Source organism: Crassostrea angulata, chromosome 4, assembly GCF_025612915.1.
Source record: "Crassostrea angulata isolate pt1a10 chromosome 4, ASM2561291v2, whole genome shotgun sequence".
Lineage (NCBI taxonomy): Eukaryota > Metazoa > Mollusca > Bivalvia > Ostreida > Ostreidae > Magallana > Magallana angulata.
Genome location: NC_069114.1, coordinates 32,449,841 through 32,460,563, shown reverse-complemented (window position 1 = coordinate 32,460,563; position 10,723 = coordinate 32,449,841). Strand labels below are relative to the sequence as shown.

The window sequence follows — 10,723 nt, the reverse complement described above, 5'->3', positions numbered from 1 at the left end:
GATATGTCTCAATTAAATGTTGCTCTTTTCTGTTTATCACATTATCTATGAACACATTGAATCAGATTACCTTGTTTTCCATGAGTCATTTGGTCATGGAAATGGCAAATCCATACTTTACATTATTTAAACAAATATAAGACTCGAGCTTCGTTTACATGACAATGATTTCTTACCTCTGTATCTGTCCTAAAACTTGACTTTCAACATTCAAATTTTGGTCAATCATTCAAAATGAGCAAATAAACCATTTTATACATAAAAAAAAGAAAAAGAAAATTCTGATCTAAAATAAAATACTTTTACAAACTTATTTTGAATATGATTTCAACAGTCTTCCACCTTATTTTGAAAGCTCTTTATAAAACTTTAATTTTTGGGGCGAAAAATACATAATGCTTCATATAGTCTTTTGTAAATTTTAACACCCTCTTCGGGGAAATTTAACATAGAATCATGGAAATTTCATTTTAATATGTATATTTTACATTATAATCCTTGAATTAAATATTTCGTCTTTATTTTATTATCTAAAATTGATTAAATTAAAAGTATATTTAACACTTAAATCTGTTAGCTTTACTTTAGCGACACCAATCCTTTAGAACTACATTTATACCAAATTTTAATAACTCCAGCAGTTGGAAATATGTGATGCATATAAGAAATGCTCCCCAGAGTAAAAGTTTTCTTGTAAAATACACACTTTTTAAAGGATAATTAAAAAAATTAACAATTTTCATTGTTATCTTTTTTTTTACATTTTTATTCGGTACAACATTCTGATTCTGTAAATTTTACAATCAATATGTAAATTGTAAAATTTACAGATTTACGGTGTAAAATGAACAGATCGACGTGAGAAGAGTTCATATTAATTTTTTAAATTCACTACAATTAGACATCAAAATTTTAGATAATTTTAACTATTATGAAACTATAAAGAAAAGAAAAGTGAACTTATCAATGTTGATCTTATTTTGTTTCATCAGTTTGTTTAGACAATCACTAATACATTATTTAAAAAAAATGGTTCATAAAATTTGTCGAGAAGAAATATTACCTAAGGGCAATTAATTTCCCAATTATCAAAAACTTATAATTTCATCTATGGTCACAATAAATCAATTCAATTAGAAACAAAAATTATCCACAAACACATCAAACCCATCGAATGAAAACGAGTTCAAGTAGAAAATTCAACGCAATTAAAAAATACTTAACCTAAAATTGGTTTTGCATTTTCAAAGAACCAAACATCTTTTGGAGAGGCGACAGTGTTGATCGACACGATTTTCATGACTTCACGAGAAATCATCAATTACATCAGGTGTTGGGGTAGCGGTGTTGGTAGACTATATATAGAGGACTAATGACAGTCGATTGCAGTCATTCAGGTAGACTAGCAACGGATCGTTCATCAAAGTAGCAAGCAATCATGTAAGTATATCATTTTAACTTCGTTGATATTTACTGAAATGGAAAAGGTAACATTGATTTACTTTTATTTAGTTATTTAAATATTTAGTTACTGGCACTGTATGTGTTTTATTCTATCATCAAATATAAATATCTGTATGAATTAACGTATAAGATTTAAACTGCAATGAAACTAAATGCAGTTAATGTTTTGTGAAATGGTTTAAATTATTTAGAACAAAGAGTTTAAGATATATGAAATTTATGATATTTGAAATGATAAAATGTTTATGATAATAACAGCTTCATTTATTTGATGCAGTCTGAAGATATTTGCCAGATTCAGTGAAAGTAATTTTTTCTTTGCAAAATTTGTATTTTTGATCTTGTTGTATTTTAAAACATACCCTTTTTGATTTGTTTAAAAATATTAAAGATGCTTATTTCAGAAACAGGGGGAGAAAATATTTAAATTCAGTTTATTTTTCGTAACAAAAGAAAATGTTTCGTTTTTTAAGACGAGTTTTTAACTATAAACGAACGGTAACAAATTACATGTAGAAAGTGAAAAAAGAGAAAACATTTTTTTATCGGTTCATTAAAGTCTTACTAAAAAGTTTTGAGAATTTCTTTACCCCTTTTAAAGATAAGATTATAACAAAAATTGATTTTGTAGACACTATTTATTATTTATTTATAACAATGACGATTAACGGTAATTTTTATTTTCATCATCTAGTCTTTAAATGTCCTATTAGTAAAGAAATGTGGGATAAAAAGTTTTAACGATATCCTCTTTACAGGTTTTTGCATTACTTCGGACACATGAATGTTTAATAACAAAATATTTAAACATCCTGTCTGATATATACAAAATTTTTATCATAAAATTCAGTCGAAAAGATAAATTAAAAATGCTATCTTACATTTGTTGTATTTTATTTGTATCGTGATTTTATAAATTTTTTTACCGAAAGATGATATTGGCTTTAATTGTGAATATTTATAGAAATAGTTGCATAATTATCAGTGAAGACATATTCATAAACATATTACAAGAGAAAAATGATAATAAAAGAGTTCAAAAATAACTCTTTGAAATTAAATGCATAATTTTAATATCTAGATTTTGACATGACGAATAGCAATGCAATGTTTGCATTATCGGCTTGTTTATAATGACTTCAAATGTTTTGGATCTGATTCATTTGTTTTTCTTAATAAGTTGTCCAGTGGTCTCTTACGTTTACTTTTTTTTGACAATTGAATTTATGAAAATAAGACGACCACGTCAATGGCTTAGATCCCTTGTTGATAAGACTTCAGTGGTACAACTGATATTAATATTGACATATGATAAATTCAAAATCTGTGCGTCTAGTCTTGAAATGACTGTCGCCTATAGAATTACATCCTTCCGCAACCTGTAAATACGTGGTGAATTGTATCAGTGAAATTCTTGTAAATGCATTTAAATATCTTGATTATTATGATTATTATTATATTTATTATTTTGTAGGCTATCATCACAAATTTGTCTTCTATTCATTGTCACCACCAGCTGGTTCTGTTTAAATACCGCATCACAATTGGAAAATATGGAAATGCTGGCACCACCAGAAAGACCATCCTCAATAACGAACATTGACGAGCTACGACGATATATCAAAGAACTCAATATGTACTATTTGATTCTCGCAAGACCAAGGTCCGTGTTTGGTTTCACACATTCTCTAATTCATCACACAATTTGATATCTGATAACGTGGTAAATTAAATCTAATCTCAATTCGATATTAATGAATAAAGAAATTGATGTAGTTAAAGAATGAACCTTTAAAAGGATATGAAAATATTTTAAATGTTTCATAATGAATAGTACATGATAACTATCCAGCATATTTTTGAAAATAACTATCAAATTAATGTGTCTTACATTATCTGTTTTTTTGATTTTGTAGATATGGACGTTCTGTTTCAAATAAGAAACCTGTTAGATCGCAACCACAGTCATGACAAGCATCTAGTTTGTTAAAGATGTGAGAATTTACAAATTGCTCTTCAAGAACAGATTATCATGACCATTTTGTGGACAATAATTTAACTTTCTCTTTAAGAGTCCAGCAACCGTCTTTGTTTAAAGACAACAGCTTTCTGTCTGACATCACCGAATTGTTGATTGTTATACTTATTTGTAAATAAAAGAATGAAAATTACACCTCTGTTTCTTAGGGTCTCATTTTGAATATTTTACATTAATTCATTGAAGAATTTCAAACTGATTTTTGGAAAAATAAAATGTTTAAGGAATACAGTCTTAAGAAAGTGCATCAAATTTAAGTTTCGTTTTACTCACTTTGTAATTTGCCATACAAAATTAAGAATAAAAAATTTTTTTTTTAAAGAAATATCTTTAATTGAACTTCCAACAACGTTACTCTGCGAGACTTACCTATATGGTGATCGTTCAAATAGGTTTGTTCTCTTCAGCCTTCTATTGAAAAAATATTGAATATACTGTCAATTCATTTTTATTACGGGGGGGGGGGGGGGGTGTCAATGTTCGTTAGTAGCCAAAGATGGTTTGGTTCGTGGGGACATAATTTTGTTGTAAATGTAAATTCGTGGACAAGGGCTACCTACGAAAGCAAAGAATAATGGTCCACCACAAACAATTATGATTCCACAACTTAAAATGCCACTTTAGCTGTTGGATTAATTTATATCATGAAAAAACATCTTGAATAATCCAACAGTTGACACTGTACTATTTTACCATGTAAAAAATATCAAGACATTACTTTGCCTTTGCCGGGATTTAAAAAAAAGCAAATAAGAAATCCTTTCACTAAAGAAAGGAAATAAATAAAAAAACCAAACCAATCCCATCCACTAAAAAATTTATGTTAACTCATCAGTCATAGATTTGATTTGATGACAAATGAGATAAACGAATACGAACATCATAACTTTAAACTATAAAATGTATGCATGCTGGAGAAAAGTTTCTCTTCTGTCTCAGTATGGAATAAGGCTTGGTAGCTAGCTATAAAACTCAAAGATGGTAAAATGCTGTTAATAAGTTAACATTTAACGTAACTCTTTTTTTTAATGATAAACTACAGCAAGAAAAAAGATACCTATATAACAGTTTTAAATCAGATGAAAAATATAAACCAAAATATGTAGACAAATTAGTAGATGTGACTTTTTTGATATCAGGGATAAAACATTGAAATCTAAAAATTTATGTCACAGAGCGTCAGGTTGACTTTCAAATATTTCTTATGAAAATATAATTCTATGAACAAATGTAACAAATGACAAACACTTGCATAAAGCAATAACCATTCTTTAAACGTACCAATTCTGATTGATTATTCCAAATTTGAAGAATAAATTCCATATCAAAAATGGTTGTCTCTTATTTGTGAAATCATATTTAAACAAAAGGGTTAATTAAATAATAATTAAAATAGTAAACTGCCAAAAAATCAGGAGATATCATGGTTTTCTGTATAAAAGTGAAATAAATTTTATCTGTAATTGTTTAGAAATATAAGAAAACTAGTTTCTGGTGATACCTAATACCGGGTAATCTAATTATTGTATAATATGAAATTGTATCATTTTCTATGGTGCTTTTTTGTGTTGAATCCTGTTCAATAACCAGTTTTATCGAATTTAATATATTTTGTATTTGTTTTTTTCAGTATTTCATATAAGAATGATTAAATGAATATTGGCAAAAAAAATCTCAAAAACTTACAGAACATACATATTAAAAGGACAAGAGCGTACAATGCCTGAAAGATCCCCTGCATCCAGAATGTTCAAATGACAGGCGTACTTATTAACACCCCCACACTTTTCATTTCAAGGTGTACACAAGTACATGTATAATAAAGAGCTGCATTCTCTGACACATCAACAAATAAACATTTATGCTGAGTACTTTTTTGCTTTGATTTATTGGTTCCTTTTCTCAACATGATCTCATATGTCTGCCGCCGCTATTTTTATGCCAGAGTTTGTTTACAGAATATGAACAGTGTGTAGTTGTGGTAGTTATTTGAAAGTTTTTTGTTTGTTTTTTTTTTTTTTTTTTACAAAATAATCCTAATAGTAAAGAAAAAAATAACTTAGGTTGGTATGGGACACCACGATAATATGTTGTATTTTCTATCAATATAAACAATAAAATCAATTTTTCTTAGAATAGTTGCATAACAGCGTAACGTAATGGGTTAGAGCGGTAACCGCGAATCTGACCGTCTTCAGTTCAAATACGGCTGATGCTTTTCAAATTTTAACTTTCCAAATATTTTTGTTAAATGTTGTAAAACTTGAAAATTTTAACCGCTGAAAGTTTTTTTTTAGTTGTAATCTACTTTATTCACATCCTTTTCGGTAGGAGTCCCATGCACAGCGATGCCTATGATTCAAACATATCTCAACCGAGAAGGGTTGTTTTAAGCCTCGTTCTATCACACCGAGATACGTTGAAACAATACGGCAACGGTGAATAACTTACGTTGATTGACAAATAATTTAATTCTGGTTGTAACACGTTTTCTGATTGGTTGAAAAGTTTATTTTATATCGTATAAAGAATGTTACCTACGTCAAAGTAAGACTTACGTCAAAAACGTATCAATCCGCCTGACGTTATGTTTGAATGTTGTACAATTTGATGTCATTTTGTAGATCAAATGACCGTTTTTATCAACAATTGATAGCAAATAAATAAATTATAAGGAATGAATTCAATATTTATTAGTTTTATACGATATAAAATGGTTTGGAACAGTTTACACTTTTTTATAAACCGCTCCGCCGTTTATAAAGCGTAAACTGCCCAAACCATTTTATATCGTATAAAACTAAAAAATATTGAATTCATTCCTTAATTATTGATAAAGTGAACCGTTTTTATAAAACTAGCAAATTTTGACACATATTGGACTGGACGCTAGTTTTTGAAACCATTCATTTGGAAACCTCCCAAAACACTTAAACTTTAAATAAAAATGAACTTTAAGGATGGAGTCAAGACCCATTCATACCTAACATTTGCAATTTATAACAGAAAATGGTCGAGGTGCAGCATGATTTGGAAATAAATTCCTGTCGTGTTTACTATTTTTTTTAACTACAGTTGAAAATTATGTAACTGTCTTTATTTCTTTAAGTCGGAGAATCTCACATCTTGCATGATCTTTTTCTTCAGGGCTCTCTCATCTAAGAATGATAACTCTTATAACTTTCATCATGATAAATATAGGTACGTATAATGTACGTTGCACGTGTTTATCACTTTCTATACGGTTTTCATCTATCACCTTTTATTTTTTGATAAAATGATCTCCTGTACACATGTACATCACTTTCGTTCTGTCTTTTCTTTAACAAGTCTCTGCCACCTACTGTACAAGACTTTGTCACCCTAATATCACACCGACTCTTGTCATTCCGAGTTCAACATCGGTCATCACCTTTACACTTCATATGTATGTATAAACCCATGCTCCTTTTGTATTCCTATGCATCACTTTAATCTCAATCATCCCCGTCGAAGCATCTTCACCTTTTAATGCACATTATATTTTCTGAATTGGCCTCTATAAAGAAAGGGAGAGAAAACCATTTGTCATCACAAATATTATACACATTCCCAAAACTTTTTGAAACATATTTACTCAAGAAATGAATAAAGGGATACCTTTTTATATCTTATGAAGTCTGGGCCTTTAAGGTTAGTTACACTACACAGCACAGTACAATTTAACATGCATTATTTCTTATCAAAAGCTGGTATAAAACAGAAAAAAATCTTCTAAGTATTAGTATGTCACATAGATGTACCTGTAATCATCTTGTAAATATGGCATGTTATTTTGTCAAATAGAAATGTCTCAAAAACATGATAAATTAATGCAGTATGAAATAATAAAAAAAAAAGCAACAGCTTATGTATGTATGTATGTATGTATGTATGTATATTTCATGTATGTATATTTTATTTACGATTAAATTATTAAGCCGAATACATTTACATTTGTCACCTTTTCTTGCAAAGAAACTTTTAGAAAACCAAATTATTGAAAGTGCCGAGGAAATATGCAATCATTTTTTAAAGTTAAATGCATTTGCCTCCTAATTTAAGTAAAACTATTAAAGGAAGAGTAATTAACTGGTATCAAATATTTTTCCTTTCACAATTCCATCCATCAGTGCAATATATAAATCACATCATTCGGAGTGTAATTATTTTGGCAGATGTGTTCCATATCAATAATGGACGTAGATCTTTACAGTTCATGTTCTATACATAGAAATTATAACCACAGTACAGAAGGAATATGAAAGTATTGAAGTGACAGGTAAATTCATGTAAGCATACCATTGGTCTGATGCTAATACATGTTCACCATTGGTAGCTTCGGAAATTAGTCATATTTTCACAGTACGAAGCATGACGTTATCACTGTACAATATATATGGTATGATTACTGCTATTGCAAGTTCAGAGAAAAAATCTGGTCAGCAACTACCACCAGCATGAACAATTCTTCAGGAACCATGTGAGTATATAAAATAATCTTTGTGTCTTACTTTCATTCTTGATCTCGAGAAAATTTTTGCAAATTCCTTTTTTTTTAAAAACAGCTTGTTGAACATTAATACTTTTACGAGGGTCGACCATAAGTTTAATCAAATAAATTCTTGAAAAATACTGTAGATTAAATGTGAAACCGAATGAAATAAAACCACTTCGTTATCAGATGTTAAAAAATTCAATGCAAAAGACCAATATACACGCTTCTGAAAAAGATATCATAGCTTACAGGACCTAGTAGATACAAGTGGAATTTTCAAAAGCTATTTTTTTTCTTTTGGTTTTTTTTTTGTTTTCCTTTATTTTTTTACAAAAAATTCGTAATGACAATGTTTTTTTCACACTTGTTTAATTTATAAGGCTTAAATGAAACCGAAACCAGGTTTCCTGCATTTTTAAATTGTCTATTTAATTTTACAACTGGAAAGAGACGTTTAGTAATGTAGGTCTTAGTACATGTATCTTTTATCTACGTTTTATAAAACAATCTCTGTGACAAAAAAATAATACTAAACGAAATAAAGAAAATTGGAAAAGTTAAAATCAATTAGAAAAACGATTTGTTATTCAAAACTAGGGACGTGTACATATTTTTTTACTTTTAGAGAACCACTCATTACATTCATATATAGACCAGTCAACGATGTTCATATCATACATGACGTGTTAAATCTTACGTTAAATCAACAACATATTTAATATATAAAAACTAAAAACATTACCCTGAGGACCTGTGTAAATTCGTTTTGTTTTAAAATGCATGTTTATCATGAACTCTGACGAGGGTCGATCAGGTTTATTTCAAAACAGTTTAGTTAAGCAAATGTAGAAACGAATGTCAAAATGCGTGTTCATTTTGTGATAACCCAACTTCTATGCGCACTGTAGTTGTGATATTTTATTCTAGGTTGTACTTTTGAAAAATACAATTTTTTTCAGGAAAATATTTCGGACTTTATTTTGCCTAGTTGTCATGATGAACTTTGGGTTTGTTACGTCTCATTTTACTGAAGAGGAAGACATCCAAATGCTTGCTCCTCCAGAGAGACCTAGGATTATCGCAACCTCTGACGATCTTCGTCGCTATATACAGCAACTTAATCAATTTTATTTGATTCTCTCCAGACCAAGGTAAACCACTTTGAATGGCTTCTAACATGCTCTTGCAGGTGATGTAGTCAAACCCAATTAACTGTATTACACTTCAATTATTGATAAATGAAAGATGACAACATCAACATTTTAATTACGTATATGATAATAAATCAAATATATGTTGCTAAGGATGCCAATTTGATATACATATTGATGCAAACTAAATGATGTAAATATTATAAAGAAAATATATTCATTCTTATTTTAATTTTGCATTTTATCTATTTACCACAAAATTCAAAATAGTGTAGCGTAATCAAACTTTTTATGGAAAACTCAGCTTAACACTTTCCCTATAAACTAGAGGACCCTTTGTTTATTGCCATCGTTGCATTAATGTTTTAAGGCTTCTAATGTTCTATGTTAACCAAATGTGGAATTTTTTTTAATAAAATACACACAATGAAGATATTTCTTACCAACGCTTCTTTTGACTAAAACAAGAGGCGTTACATGTATAGTGGGTGAGACGTTATGCAATATTTTATGGAGTCGTAAAAAAGTTTGAAAATGTTCGTTTAAGTTTTTCAACCAAAACGACATAACACAGATCTATGTTTTTTTTTCTAAATTTTGGCATGATTCACAGATTGGTTTATTTTTATTGTTGAAATTTCTTAAACTATGACATATACATATTTTTTTTTATATTTGTCTCCATTCAGAAGTATATAACATATTTTTATTATCCTATTATCAACACCCCATCTGGAATTTTTTTAAAATCCTATGAATACAGAAATGCTAAAAGAATTGCATTGAGATGGATGGCTAAGAATTTGACAACACAATTTACCATAAACTGTAAAAGATCCTGTTATCCTTTTTAGCCAGTTTCTGATAAGATTTCATAAAACTCTTTCTTTGTCTGGAGGTAAAAAATTTACTTCAAATTTTCCGAAACAGTAGATCATGCTTTTTTTCCTAATAAACATATTATTCATTGCCATTCGCGACTAATAAACACCCCTCCCCATAAAAAATACCATTTAATGTCCATGTTTTATCATGCCAAATCAATTGGATCACTTTTAAACGAATAATGTTTACAAGTATACTTTGCAATTTTAATGGTTCATAGTTGTATAATATTTTTACTTTCGAGATTGAAATATCAATTTAGCTACAATAACATAAAACAGTTTGGATATTACTTTTATTTTTCTTTGTCTTTTCAGATATGGACGGTCTGTAGCTAAACGAATTCCAAAGAATCATCTCCAGTCTATATCAGCTATGTCGAATTGAAGATGGCATTTCATTCTATAGAATGACACGATGTTTTATAATTATTGTACTTAACGAACAAATGACAAGCAAACTTTACATTATTAAAGAATTATCATGCTCCAGAAGATAAAGAACCGTAGGCCGCTTCATATGCTATTGTTCTGTTTGTTTTTCAAAATTGTATTCCATTTAGAGTATAAACTATTGTTTAATTAAGAGTTTGAGTGCAGGAAATATTAAGCTCACGAGCTTATACTTCCATTAACCCATGACAAGTTATTTTTTTTTATGCCAGTTGCA

At 29.0% G+C, this 10,723-nt stretch overlaps 1 long non-coding RNA gene across 1 annotated transcript; it reads left to right on the top strand.

Annotated features, from left to right (window-relative positions):
• Positions 1-1,334: 1,334 nt before the first annotated feature.
• Positions 1,335-3,678, top strand: LOC128181233 (uncharacterized). The gene is made up of 3 exons (XR_008243299.1): positions 1,335-1,440; positions 2,939-3,127; positions 3,381-3,678. It is a non-coding gene; the product is annotated as an uncharacterized LOC128181233 (long non-coding RNA).
• The last annotated feature ends 7,045 nt before the right edge of the window (positions 3,679-10,723 follow it).